We start from the raw sequence: 15,207 nt of genomic DNA, 5'->3' as shown, positions 1-15,207 counted from the left end.
CTAAGTTCCATGAAGGCAGAAACACTGCTTCTTTTGTTCTCGTATCTCTAGCGCCACAGTGAATGGCACGTGGTAGGCACTCAATGGTATTAAATGAATAATGTCATTTGAAATGCCCTTCCCTCTCCTAGTCACTCTTCCCCAGGACATCCTACAGTTTGTTATAAGCCTTCAAACAGGTTCCAAAAAATACAACTCAATTCTTAGAACTGCACCATTAGCAAAGAGCAGCATGACATTCTTGGGTACTATATAATCTCCCTTGCCTTGGTTCAGTGGCTGATGTAGAAAATGAGTTTTTGCATATGGATTCAAGGATCCATTTTAGGAATTTTCAGGGGTCGGGGACCCAGGTAAGAGATCACTGCCCCAGAGCCTATCCTTTAATGATATCTGATTATAAGTCAAGCCTCCAACAGCCCAGCAACTGAGAGAGTCTCCCTACAACCAGCTTGAGATACACAGGTATATACTGGGGATACCTCAAGGCCAAAATTTTTACCATATAACCATTGTTCTGATTTTCATGCTGACTTTCTGTTTGTAGAAGTAAGATTTCAGACTTTTTATTGTGTATTATTACAACTTTTTGAAGTGCTACAGGGACATCTACGCATTCACTAAACATCATTTGTCTTCCTCCTGGGCATATAGGTAGACTACACATTGGAAGGGCTATGTCATTGAAGGGGTCGTGTCATTGAGTTCTAGTCAACAAATGTGGGTGGGAGTGACGTGATGGAAGGGAACTGGGCCCCTGAATGATTGAGTGGAACAGTCACTTATACCCCTACCTGAGTTGGAATGTGACATCTGTGAGAAATAAACTTCCATCATACTAAACCATTGAGATTTTTTGTTATGACACTTATCCTACCCTGATTTACACAGAGGAATAAAATAATGACCGTGTGATAATAATAATGTTAAATTTTCAAAGAGAAAACAATTCAACTTTTGTGGTCTCAGCCGTTTTGGGTTGTTAGAAATTATGTAATTTTAACATCAGTGGGTGACGAGCAAAAAGCCTGCGGCTTCTTAGATGACATAAACATAGTGTATTTGCTTTTCAAGTGCTGGAAATGTTTCTGACTAACACATGAAAGAAATATTTTAAAAGGCTGAGTTGGGGGAAATGCTCAACATGGAGAGAACAGAATTTTTCCAAAAAAGGGAAACAACTCAATTTGGTCCCAAAGCCCTCCCCAGACTCTAATAGAGGGGCATCAAAAGTGGCAGTAAAATGTTGGACTTTCTGAAATTGAAGGAAAGTTTTCTCAAGAAGTTAGATGCTATTTAATTAGCATTTAACTAATTTATTTATTTTTCTAAAGTGATTTTTTAAATTAAGGAAACTCTCCAAAGTCTTTACCCTGAATTCCTTGGGATTTATCAAACTGAATCACTCTTCTACATGACCACCCTTCAAATATTTCTGGCTAACATTGTCTACTCAGGCCATCAGATCTTCCTAAGAATCAGGAGACTTCTTTTATGCAATTTTAGGTTTTCCTACATAGACTTCCTTCTTCTCCATATATTAAATAACAATAATAGTAGTTAATTGTAATAATACTAGCAGCTGCAGTGCACATCAGAATTGACAAAAAGTTTTCACATCCATTATCAAGTTATAATACTAAGTAATATTCTACATAATCCATTTCTTTCTGTATTCCATGTGTGGCAATTGTAAAACTGTAATTTCCCAACTTTGTAATGTTTCCTGGACTACCGCAGCCCTACTTACTAATTATATACAGTAGTTAGTATGCATTATAATCTTATTGGTAAAATATGGATGCATTTTACCAGAAGAGCAAAAGCATTAATTATCTCCATCAAAATTTAAACTTGCAATTTTTTTTTAAATATACTCACCACATTTCTCCAGTTCCCTTTTTCTAGTCCTTTGTTTCTCCTATCATTTTCAATATGCACCATTCTCTTGTCCAGTAATATCAAGGTTCCAGGTTTCTGGCCTCTGGTTTGAAGTCCATGGCCTGCAAATGTTTTAAATAAAGCAGAACTATATAAAAATGATTAAATGGATACAGTTGACAAGGCTATCTTTGGGTAGTGTGACTGCTTTCTGACTTAAATTCATTTGGGTTTTCCAAGTTTTCTGCACTGAGCATATAATTCATTTTGTAAGCAGAGAAAAAGTAAAAAATCATTAACCATAAAGCACTTCTTTGAGTCATTTAGCTTTAGTATATAATTACATATCAGAATTGGTTTGGGTTCTTTTGGGTCTTAGGTCTCTTGTCCTAAACTTCTCATTGGAAATAAAGGGTCCAAAAAATGTACTGTATTCCAGCAGAATTTTCTCCCCTCCAAAGAAGACTGTTTAGAAATGAACATCTTTTTGAGGCACCTGCTTGCTTTCAATGGGGATGACAGATAAAGTTTGATTGAGAGAAATGCCAATCGTGTCATGAGGCAGATGAATTAACTTTCTAATATTTCTTTCCTGACAGTAAATCTCAAGTTTTACTCCTATGCTTAGCAAAATATTTTTAGAAATATCATTTGTTCAATAGAGATGATGCATTTTACTACTTTTTAGAGCAAATCATTGATCCCTATCACCATGGCATTAGGTAGGCTTCACAAATCATCCCAGCATCTGCCCTCAGCCTCAAATAAATCACTGACAGAGCAGTAAAGAAAAGGGAAATGCCAATCGGAACCAGAGAACCAAGAGGAAAAGATTTTGAAGTATCTCTATTTATGAAATTTCCTTTCTCTTAAAGTCTTTGGGTATTCTCCTTTCTTTTGCAATTTCCTCCAGAGAATTTCTCTCATGAAATATATTTTTGCAGAGTACAAATCTTCCCAGCAGGTATTTTTGAGTTCTTCAAAAATTCTATACAGATTCACACTAAATACCATCCAGAATGAATTTTTTAAGCTTATTTATTTATTTACTCGGAGTGAGGGGGGGGGAAGGGGCAGACAGACAGTGAGAGAGAATCCCAAGTAGGCTCCGTGATGACAGCAGCAGAGCACAAGATGGGGCTTGAACCCACAAACCACAAGATTATGACCTGAGCCAAAACCAAGAGTCGAATGCTTAACTGGCTGAGCCACCCAAGCGCCCCCATCCAGAGCAAAATTTTAAAGACTAGGTCAAGCAATGATAAACAAAATATGAATTTTACATATATGTGTATGTATACACACACACACACACACACACACACCCGTGTTTACTGGCTCAATTTTAAAGTTCCTATCATAAAAAACTACCAATTATCCAACCTAAAAATTCTCATCTACTTTGTTTACATTGGTTTTATTATCAGGGAGGCCCTGGTGAAACTCTTTAAATATAGATGAACTACCTTCAAGCTCCTTAGAGTTCTCTCTCAATTGCTGGAGACTCTCTTCCTGAGCAAAGTAAATTTGTCTCCATTTTCTCCCATTTTACTCCACAAAGTTTTTCTCTCCTGAGACCAGGGGGACATACTTCTGGGGATATCTTGGCACAAAAAGAAAAAATAGGGAGAGGTACAGGCCCTCAAATCCAGGACCTATGCTTAGGTAGCCATTTTGAGGCTGGTATAGATTCTACAGTGGTCTCTGTTCCTCATCATGGAGATTCTGGGCTACCAATAACACTATCTTGCCTTGAGAAAGTCTGGCTATAGCAAAAAAGGATTAATGATCTGTCCAGGACCCAATTCTAACAATTTCACTTAAATACGATTATTTTCTATGGGAATATTTCCACAAAATTCCACAGTAACTATATTCCCAGTGACAAAAGGAAATGTGGAAAAGAGAGAAAGGAATCGACACAAGTGTAACCAAAGTAGCAAAAGTGTTACCAAAGTGCTATCAAAAAAGAAATAAAGGTCAAACTAGCTAAACTAAGGACAGGGGAGACAGGGTGAATCTATCCAGTGTTTGAGAAAGAATATACACACCCAGCAAAGACAATTAAGTCATAGATCCAGAAAACACCATTCCCCAAACTTCTTAAGAAGAAAGTTTTAGGTGAGGAGGGGACCAAGATGGTGGAGAAATAGGGGGATCCATACTTTCCACTGGCATCTCTCAAACAAAGAAGGGATGAAGCCAAAGGACTCTGAACCTCAAGAGACTGGGAGGAAAGGAGATGGAGTCTACTAGGAAGACAGCCTCATAGGTGTGTGATTGCGAACTGGAGGAGACAAAAACAGACCGGGGCATGGAGGCGCAGAGGGGAGGGATCCCCTTCTTCAGAGAGACAAAGGGAAGAGAAAGAGTGGCTGGGGAAGTGTAGGACTGAATCTGGACAAGAGAAAAATCTCGGCCCAGAATGGAGAGGGATCCTATCCTATTCCCCGTGCTGGAGGACAAAAGAAGTTCCCTCCAGGCTAGGCGGTACCCCAGGGGCTCAGTCGGCATCAGGAGGAACTGATCCCCTGCCCTGACATGCCAGGCTCGCTTGATTACATTTCGGGCAGCATCATTAAGGCGCAGAGAGTGAGAGCTTGGAAGAGGCTAGGTGTGGAGCAGGAGACAGCCCACCTTGGCTGTGCCCACGGCACAGTGAAAATGGATCCAAAGGAGTTCTTTTGGGACACCTGGTTGGAGGAGAAAGGACTGGGGGAGGGGTCTCCATTCTTCTCACAACCACCAAGGTAGGGCCTCAGGGATCAGCCCAGGGACCCACAGTGGAGGTGGGACCTGCCTACACCAAACCACACCCATCTGTGCTGGGTAGCTGCTTTTTTACTAGAGATGGATAGATGCTGCGGAAGCAGACAGCCCCTCCCCCAAGACCAGCGCTGCTGCACTGCTATGATTAACTCTAGATCAATTCTTGCTATTCAGATATATCCTCCCTTTTCTCATTCTTATCTCTCCCCTCCTCTGGACAGGTTATTCTGGTTATAGGTTTGCTTAAACAGACGTATTTAATCCATCCTCCTGATGCATGTTCGACACCTCCTTACTTACCTTCCTTTCTCTCTCTCAAATAATCAGACTATATATAGTTTCCATGGGTAACATTAACTTCATTTCTTTCTCCTTGCCTCCTATTGTATTCTCGTTTTTCTCTCTCTGGATTAAGCCTTTTAGTCTCTCTGTCTGGTCAATGTTCATTTTCGCTTTCTCCCAACGCCTGTCATTTCTCGCTTTGTATATGGTCTTCCATCAGCACTGCATCCACCCTGCCCTTTATTTGTAGCTGGGAATTCTGGTTTTATGCTTTTAGACTGTCCTTTGTCTTTTGTTGTTGGTGGTGGTGTTGTTGTTTTCCCCCTTTCAGTTTGCTTGTTTGTTGGATTTGTCTGTGTGTTTGCATGACTTTGTTCCCTGTGTGTTAGTCTGTTTTCCTTTCTAGGGCTACCTCAAGAAACAAGCCAAAGTACACATGGTGGAGAGTCTCAAATACCATTACGAGTAGGGAAATAAAATAACCAAGGTCTCAACAAGAGAGACTAAGAGACACCATTCAAAGAACACTTCCTGAACAGACAGGCCCTGGACAGTCAAAGAGCCTTCTTTAATACAGTAGTACTCTCAGATGCAGAGTGCATAACAAACTTTTAAAACTAACAAGAGACAGGAGCACCTGGGTGACTCAGTCAGTTAAGCGTCAGACTTCAGCTAAGGCCATGATCTCACAGCTTGTGGGTTTGAGCCCTGCATCGGGCTCTGTGCTAACAGCTCAGAGCCTGGAGCCTCCTTTCGATTCTGTGTGTGTGTGTGTCTCTCTCTCTCTTGCTCTCGGCTCTTCTCCCGCTCATGATATCTCTCTCTCTCTCTCTCTCTCTCAAAAATCAATAAAACATTAAAAAATAATAATAATAAAAATAACAAGAGACAGAAAGCTAGCAAAAATGATGAAACAGAAGAACTCTCATCTAAAGAAATTCCAGGAAGAGTGAGAGCTAAAGAATTGATGTACACAGATATAAACAACATAACTGAACAAGAACTTTTAAAAAATAGTCATAAAATTAATTGCTGGGATTGAAAAGGGCATAGAAGACAGCAGAGACACTATTGCTACAAAGATTATGGATCGTAACAATAGTTATGATGAATTAAAAAATGTTATAAATGAAGTGCATAATAAAAGGGAGGCAGCCACTGCATGAATTGAAGAGGCAGAGAGGAGAATAGGTGAATTAGACGATACAATTATAGAAAAAGAAGAAGCTGAGAAAAAGAAAGATAGATTGATCCAGGAACACAAAAGGAGAATTATAGAAATGAGTGATACAATCAAATGGAACAATATCCATATCATAGGAATCCCGTAAGAATAGGAGAGAGAGAAAGGGGCTGAAGTGGTACTTGAACAAATTATAGCTGAGAACTTCCCCAATCTGGGGAAGGAAACAGACACTGAAATACAAGAGGCACAGAGAATTCCCCTCAGATGTAACTTGAATCGATCTTCTGCATGACATAGCAGAGTGAAACTGACAAAATATAAGAATAAAGAGAGAATTCTGAAAGCATCTAGGGATAAATGGGTATTAACATACAAAGGTAGACACATAAGGGTAGTAGCAGACCTATCTACCAAAACTTGGCTGGCCAGAAAGGAATGGCAGGAAATCTTCAATGTGATGAAAAGGAAAAATATGCAGCCAAGAATCCTCTATCCAGCAAGCCTGTCATTCAGAATAGAAGGAGAGATAAAGGTTTTCCCAAATTAACAAAATTTGAATGAATTCTTCACCACTAAACCAGCCCTACAAGAAATCCTAAGGGGGACTCTATGAGGGAAATGTTGCAAGGAACACAAGGTACCAGAGACACTGCTAGAAGCATGAATCCCACGGAGAGCACAATTACTCTAAACCCATACTTTTCAATAATAACACTGAATGTAAATGGGCTGAATGCTCCAATCAAAAGATATAGGGTAGTAGAATGGATTTTAAAAAAAAAGATCCATCTATTTGCTGTCTACAAGAGACTCATTTTAGACCTGAGGATACCTTCAGATTGAAAGGGAGGGGATGGAGAAATACCTATCATGCTACTGGAAGTCAAAAGAAAGCTGGAGTAGCCGTACTTATATCAGACAAACTGGACTTTAAAGCAAAGCCAGTAACAAGAGATGAAGAAGGGCATTATATAATAATTACAGGATCTATCCATCAGGAAGAGCTAACAAACAATTAAACATGTCTGTGCACCAAATTTAGGAGCACCCAAATACATAAAACAATTAATCACAAACATAAGAAATCTTACTGATGGGAATGTGCTAATGCAAGGGACTTTAATACTCCACTTATAGGAATGGATAGATCAACTAGACAGAAAATCACTAAACAAACAATGGACCTGAATGATACATTGGACCAGATGGATCTCACAGATATATCTAAAACTCTACATCCTGAAGCTATGGAATTCACTTTCTGATCGAGTGCACATGGTGCATTCTCCAAGAGAGATCACATACTGGGTCACAAAGCAGACCTCAATATATATTAAAGAATTGAAATCATACCAGGCATGCTTTCAGATCATAATACTATGAAACTTGAAATCAACCACAGGAAAAAGTCTGAAAAACCTCCAAAAGCATGGAGATTATAGAACACCCTAGTAAAGAACGAATGGGCCAACCAGGCATTTAGAAAAGAAATTTTAAAATATATGGAAACAAATGAAAATGAAAATACAACAATCCAAACTCTTTGGGATACAGCAAAGGCAGTCCTAAGAGGAAAATACCTTCCAATCCACACCTATCTCAATAAACTAGAAAAAATGTGAATACAAAATCTAACAGTGCACCTAAAGGAAATAAAAGGAGAGCAGCAAGAACACCCCAAACCCAGCAGAAGAAGAGAAATAATAAAAATCAGGGCATAAATAAACATATAGAATCAAAAAAAAAAAAAAAAACAGTTGAACAAATCAATGAAACCAAGAGCTGGTTTTTTGAAAAAATAAATAAAATTGAAAAACCTCTAGCCAGGCTTCTCAAAAAGAAAAGAGAGAGCACCCAAAAAGACAAAATCACAAATGAAAATGGATTTATTACAACCAATCCCTCAGAAACACAAGAAATTGTCAGGGAATACAATGTAAAATTATATACCAACAAAATGGACAACTTAGAAGAAATGGACAAATTCTTAAACACACATGCACTACCAAAACTCAAACGGGAAGATAGAGAAAATCTGAACAGACCCATAACTAGTGAAGAAATTGAATCAGTTATCAAAAATCTCTTAACAAACAAAAGCCCTGGACCAGATGGCTTCCCTGGGGAATTCTACCACACATTTAAATGAGAGTCAATACCCATTCTTTTCAAGCTGTTCCAGAAAACAGAAATGGAAGGAAAACTTTCAGATTCATTCTACAAAGCCAACATCACTTTGATTCCCAAACCAGAAAGAGACCCAGCAAAAAAAAAAAAAAAAAAAAAGAGAACTACAGGCCAATATCCCTGATGAATATGGATGCAAAAATCTTCAATAAGATACTAGCAAATAGAATTCAATGGCACATAAAAAGAATTATCCACCATGATCAAGTGGGATTCATTCCTGGGCTGCAGGGCTGGTTCAGTATTCACAAATCAATGAATCCGATACATCACATTAACAAAGAAAAGATAAGAACCATATAATCCTGTCAATAGATGAAGAAAAAGCATTTAACAAAATACAGCATGGCTTCTTAATAAAGACTGTCGAGAAAGTTGGGATAGAGGGAACTTACTAAAACATCAGAAAAGCCATTTATGAAAAGCCCACAGCTAATATCATCCTCAATAGGGAAAAACTGAGAGCCTTCCCCCGGAGATCAGGAATACGACAGGGATGTCCACTCTCACCACTGCTGTTTAACATAGTGTCCTAGCATGAGCAATAAGACAACAAAAAGAAGTAAAGGGCATCAGAATTGGTAAAGAAGAAGTCAAACTTTCACTTTTCACAGACAACATGATACTCTACATGGAAAACCTGACAGACTCCACCAAAGGTCTGCTAGAACTGACCCATGAATTCAGCAAAGTTGCAGGGTACAAAATCAATGTACAAAAATTGGTTGCATTTTTATACACCAATAATGAAGCAACAGAAAGAGAATCAAGAAACTGATCCCACTCACAACTGCACAAAAACCATAAAATACCCAGGAATAAACCTAACCAAAGATGTAAAAGATCTGTATGATGAAAACTATAGAAAACTTATGAAAGAAATTGAAGAAGACACAAAGAAATGGAAAAACATGTCATGCTCATGGACCCAAAGCATAAATATTGTTAAAATGTCAATACTACCCAAAGCAACCTACACCTTCAATGCAATCCCAATCAAAATTGCACCAGCATTCTTCTCAAAGCTAAAACAAACAATCCTAAACTTTGTATGGAACCATGAATAACCAAAGTAATAATGAAGAAGAAAACCAAAACAGGAGGCATCATAATCCCAGACTTTACCCCTACTACAAAGCTGTAATTATCAAGACAGTATGGTATTGGCACAGAAGCAGTCACATAGACCAATGGAATAGAATAGAGAACTCAGAATTGGAACCACAAATGTATGGCCAACTAGTCTTTGACAGAGCGGGAAAGAGTATCCAATGGAAAAAGACAGCCTCTTTAACAGATGGTGCTGGGAGAACTGGACAACAACATGCAGAAGAATCAAACGAGACCACTTTCTTACACCACACACAAAAATAAACTCAAAATGGATAAAGGACCTGAATGTGAGACAGGAAACCATCAAAATCCTAGAGGAGAAAGCAGGAAACAACCTCCTTGACCTCCACTGCAGCAACCTCTTACTTGACACATCCCCCAAAGCAAGGGAATCAAGAGCAAAAATAAACGATTGGGACCTCATCAAGATTAAAAGCTTCTGCGCAGCAAAGGAAACAATCCATAAAACTAACAGGCAACGGACAGAATGGGAAAAGATAGTTGCAAATGACATATTAGATAAAGGGTTAATATCCAAAATCTATAAGGAACTTACCAAACTCCACGCCAGAGAAACAAACAACCCAGTGAAGAAATGAGCAGCAGACATGAATAGACACTTTTCCTAACAAGAAATCCAGATGGCCAACAGACACATGAAACGATGCTCAACATCACTCATTATCAGGGAAATACAAATCAAAACCACACTGAGATACCACCTCATGCCAGTCCATGTGGCTAAAATGAACAAATCAGGAGACTAGATGCTGGCGAGGATGTGGAGGAATGGGCACCTTCTTACACTGTTGGTAGGAATGTAAACTGGTGCAGCCCCTCTGGAAAACAGCGTGGAGATTCCTCAAAAAATTCACAATAGAACTCCCCTATGACCCAGCAATAGCACTGCTAGGAATTTACCCAAGGGATACAGGTGTGCTGATGCACAGGGGCACATATACCTCAATGTTCATGGCAGCACTTTCAACAATAGCCAAAGCATGGAAAGAGCCTAAATGTCCACCAACTGATTAATGGATCAAGAAGATGTGGTTTAGCTATACCATGGAATACTACATGGCAATGAGAAAGAATGAAATCTGGTCATGTGTAGCAACATGGATGGAACTTGAGGGTATTATGCTAAGTGAAATAAGCAGGCAGAGAAAGAGAAATACCATATGTTTTCACTCCTATGTGGAACAGGAGAAATTTAACAGAGGACCATAACAGAGGGGAAGGGGAAGAAAACAGTTAAGGAGAGGGAGGGAGGCAAACCATAAGAGACTCTTAAATACTGAAAACAAACTGAGGGTTGATCGGAGGTGGGGGAGAGGGGAAAATGGGTGATGGGCACGGAGGAGGGCACTTGTTGAGATGAGCACTGAGTATTAAACGGTAACCAACTTGACAATAAACTATAATAAAAAAAGAAGAAAGTTTTAAATAAAAATCAACTAGCCAAATCATGTAAAAAAAAAAAAAAAAGAAACAAAATTCTGATTAGTAAAGGAAAAAGTCCTGTTGCAGTCATATTTGAACTAGGGTAGTATAAACTGCTGTCAAAAATAGTCCCCAAAATATAGAACAGTTCAAACAGATGAGAAGTTTCTTTCTTGCTCACACAATAGTCCAAAGTGTGTTTCCTGGTCAGTTGGTGGCTCTTCCCCCATGTGGCAATTCAGAGGTTTAGATCCTTTTATCTGTGGTTCTGGAATCCCCCGGGCTTTGTAGTTGTCTGCATTCAACTGACAAGAAAAGAGTATGTTGGAGCTGCCTCAAGGAGGAGGTAACAAGTATCCCCTGCTCAGATTCCATTGGTGAGAACTAGTAACATGACCAAACTTAACTGCAAAGCAACCTGGGAAATGTCATCAAGCTGTGTGCTTTGGAAGAAATGGAAAAGTAATTTGGTAGACAGCCAGCCATCTCTGCTATAAGTGTCCCCATCCACCTATTTCATTCATTTATTTTTCTTTTTCATTATTCATTTATTCATTCTTGAACCCCTAACATTTTTACTCAATACCTAAGACTGCAGACATTTGACAAAATGCTCAAGGAATGTCACAAGTCAGGAAATAAATCACTGTGATATTTCATTCTATTATTCATATTTTATATATAGTATACTATTTTTATATAATTTTAAATATTTATATTTAATATTAATCTAATATTAAGACAGTCTAAAAGTTAGTCTTTCCTAATTTAAAATTCCAATTTCATATGTATGTCAGTCTTCCTCCCATCCAGGCTGACTAGTGGCTCCAGAGACATGGAATGGGGGCCAGACCAAAGTGAGGGGAACTGTTCTCTCACAAACTACCCTCTTCCTTACCCAGACTCCTTAGGGCTGAGATGATGGAGAGGAGGGAGAAGAGAAAGAATTCTTGTCATGCCTTCCCTCTGCTTTGTTGGTTATAATTACAGTTCACTTATGTGGTGAGGTGAGATAACCATCACTTTTCTATTGGTGTCACTGTTGTCCTTTAGAACCCTGACTGACCTGCTTTCCCTCTGTGAGGCAGGAATTTAAAATGCTGACTCTCTGAAGAGAGAAAGCACGTCGGTTTTTTAGAGGACACCAGGGGAGGTCTCCTCTGAACAGTGCCCCACAGGGAAAGATCCAACTAAAGTCAGCCTCTTTCTCAACCCTCCTTGTGCCCTCCCTATAGTGACTTGCTCATGGGACTCCTTCACTGAGGTGGCAGCCCTCGGGCAGGGGGGAGGGGCAGCCACAAACAAACAGGAGACCTTACATTCTAGCCACCTTCCATGGCGTCCACCCAGGCACAACAAAGTCCCACACTCTTGCCAGGCCAAAGGGTGAGAACGCTAGCTGCATTTCTCCTCCCTGCCATCACTCTCTGCCCCAGAATGATCATCCCAGAGTCATGGGATACATGAGGCACTCTGCTGGCTTGGGGGCTTGGCAGTATTGGTATAGGAGAAAATCTTACCCTCAGATTTGTAATAGAGAGGTTCTGGCAGTTCTGTTACCCTCGGTCTTGTAGGAGTAGACAAGTTAAATGCCCCATGGTAGGGAGTTGGGCTGGTGGCTGCCATCCCACGAATCTCTACTCTCTCCCCACAAAGATGGCCTCACATCCTATAGCCACATTTTACTTGATGGAGGGGGAAGGAAGCAAAAAGAGGTGGGTATTGGTGCCCATTCTGCTGAAATGGTGCCTCTCAGCAGGCAGACTCTGGAGGGAGGTGGCTGTTCATACGGATTGGTAATTCTCTGAACTTAAAATTCAGAGGATTGGTGCCTTTTGTTCTGAGATGTGAGTTCTAGTCAAAATTCCAGGGAAAAGCCTACTTTGCACTTCACTCCATGACTCTGAAATAATTTCTTTGTCAGCTGAAGATGTGACATTTTGGAGCGCTGAATTTGATTTCTGGCTGTCTAATCTGTGGGGTATCTCCAAAGGAAAGATAGCAGTCCCTTATCAAAAAACATAACTATTCTGTACAGATCATTCCTACCAGCCCTCCAGAAAAATTGCTGACCTCCGAACATACAGCCCTGCAAAACCTAGAGCATTTTCTCTCATGATGTTTTATCTCGGATGAACATAGAAATGCCTGTGGAGATGCCTGGGTGGCTCAGTTGGTTAAGTGTCTGACTTTGGTTCAGGTCATGATCTCACAATTCATGAGTTCAAGCCCCATGATGGGCTCTGTGCTGACAGCTCAGAGCCTAGAGCCTGCTTCAGATTCTGTCTCCCTCGCTCTCTGCCCCTCCCCCACTCACACTCTGTCTCTCTCAAAAATAAAATAAAAACATAAAAAAAAATTTTAAAGAAAGAAATGCCTGTGTAATCCAGCCAGCACATGCTTAGAAAATATCACTGAATTGGGCAAAATTATTAAGAAGAAATGAGGCTTTAAGTTGCTCTACATACTTTGACCATAAACTCTCCTTCTCTAGTCCTTTGGGAATATACTTGCTTAAAAAAAAATGGGTTAAAACTTTGCTCCAAAATCAGTTCTGGGAAAGCCCAAATGAAGCCCAAAAGTTGAGATTCTAATCAGAAACTGCTTTGGGAAATGGCTATTTGATAGAGTAGCACAAAAGTGCTAGACGAACACACCCATACCATACACACACACACACACACACACACATACACACACGTGTACTTTCTCTCTTCCCTCCTCCCTCTCCCTCTCTCTCTATATAATCAATAGTTCTATAAGTGGTGGAATTCTAGTTCAAATTTTTCTGTGCACTATTGTATATCTTATAAATTTCTACAATGAATATATATTAATGTTGAGATTAATGATGACCTTAATTAAATTCTTACATCCGCCAGTCCCTATGATATATTCCCTTACATATACCTCATTTAAACTTGAAAACAGGACAATAAAGTAGGAACTATGATTAACCTCATTTTATTGATGGGAAAACTACAACTTAGTGATTTTTCCTTGCACAGCTGGAAAAATGGAACAGCTCAAATGTGGCAAAGCCAATAGAGGAGTGCACATCTATGTGAACCTGCATTTGTATTCTTTCCACTCTGCAATGTGACATAACCAACGTGGGAGAACATCGGGTGGACCATACCTCAGAAGTGGCTAAGCATGATCAAATGTCCAGGTTTACCTTCATGAGGTGAAATGGAAAATAGCGCTCTCCACCTGAAGGCAGAATGAGAGATAGAGAGGACACAAACTAAGTGTCTGCAAAGTTGGCTGTGTTTCCCCTATAAAGCGACATGGAGTGAAGGGAGATGACGGATTTGGGAACACACTCAAGATTATACTGAAGCACAGCTGTGGACAAGAGGCCAACAGTTTGGGAAAACCTCACCTAACCAGAGGTCCAACTTGCAGTAGCCTCAACCAGCAGTCACCCAGGAGACACCAAAATTAATTTAAAGGACTTCAGTACCTCCAAAAGCTATGAAATGAATAACAATATAAATGTGGAGAGATACTGATGGTCTCCCCCAGGTGACCATGTGTGAGCAAAACAGCAGTGGACTGGATATAGAACACACGGTAGCTAACGACTATCTAGCAGGGATGAGGAACAAGATGTCAACATCGCAGGCAGAGGCATTCACCCCCAGCAGCTGGGTGGTGGGTGGGCATTCTGCAAGTAGACCCTAGGAGCCCTCCACCTTTCAGTAGCCCCTAAAGATACCACTTTGTGGCTGCACAATAAGGAAACATTATTAGAACGAGAAAGGATACTGGAGGTCACTGTACGTCACCTAGACTTCTCATTCTACAATTGAGTTGATGAAGTGACAAGACTATGGCTGCTCATAATTACAATCCTGAGTCTTTAAGGGGTGGTAATGATTATATCCAAAACCTATGTTTATGAATGCTACAAAAAAGTAAAAGTGAACATAATGGCATTTACACATGTAAAATCAGATTTCCTAAAAAAACATAATTGTGAAATAATCACATTCTCTGATGAGGTCAGATATATTGGTCATTATGGTAAAATCTGGTAATAACATTGGCAGAGGACATTCGGCTTTTGCAAGATTTACCAGTTCTTTTCATCTTTACACCCTTTGTGTGAAATTGTCGGGACATGTATTTGGTACAATTATCTTTACTTTATAGATGTGTCTCAGTGAAGCCACTTAGGGGTGACAGAGCCACTGTTGAAACCTGGGTTTCATAACTAACAGCTCTGGGCATTCTCTTCCATGTTTCATGGCCCAATAGCTTCTTCGGAAATGTGATGCTAGAAAAATTAGTACCGAAGAACAGCTGGCCATGCGACCCCATTTATGCATTCATTCTTCCAG

The sequence above is a fragment of the Hyaena hyaena genome, unplaced genomic scaffold, assembly GCF_003009895.1.
Source record: "Hyaena hyaena isolate Hyena2069 unplaced genomic scaffold, ASM300989v1 scaffold_1112, whole genome shotgun sequence".
Lineage (NCBI taxonomy): Eukaryota > Metazoa > Chordata > Mammalia > Carnivora > Hyaenidae > Hyaena > Hyaena hyaena.
Note: the sequence above shows the minus strand (reverse complement) of the source record.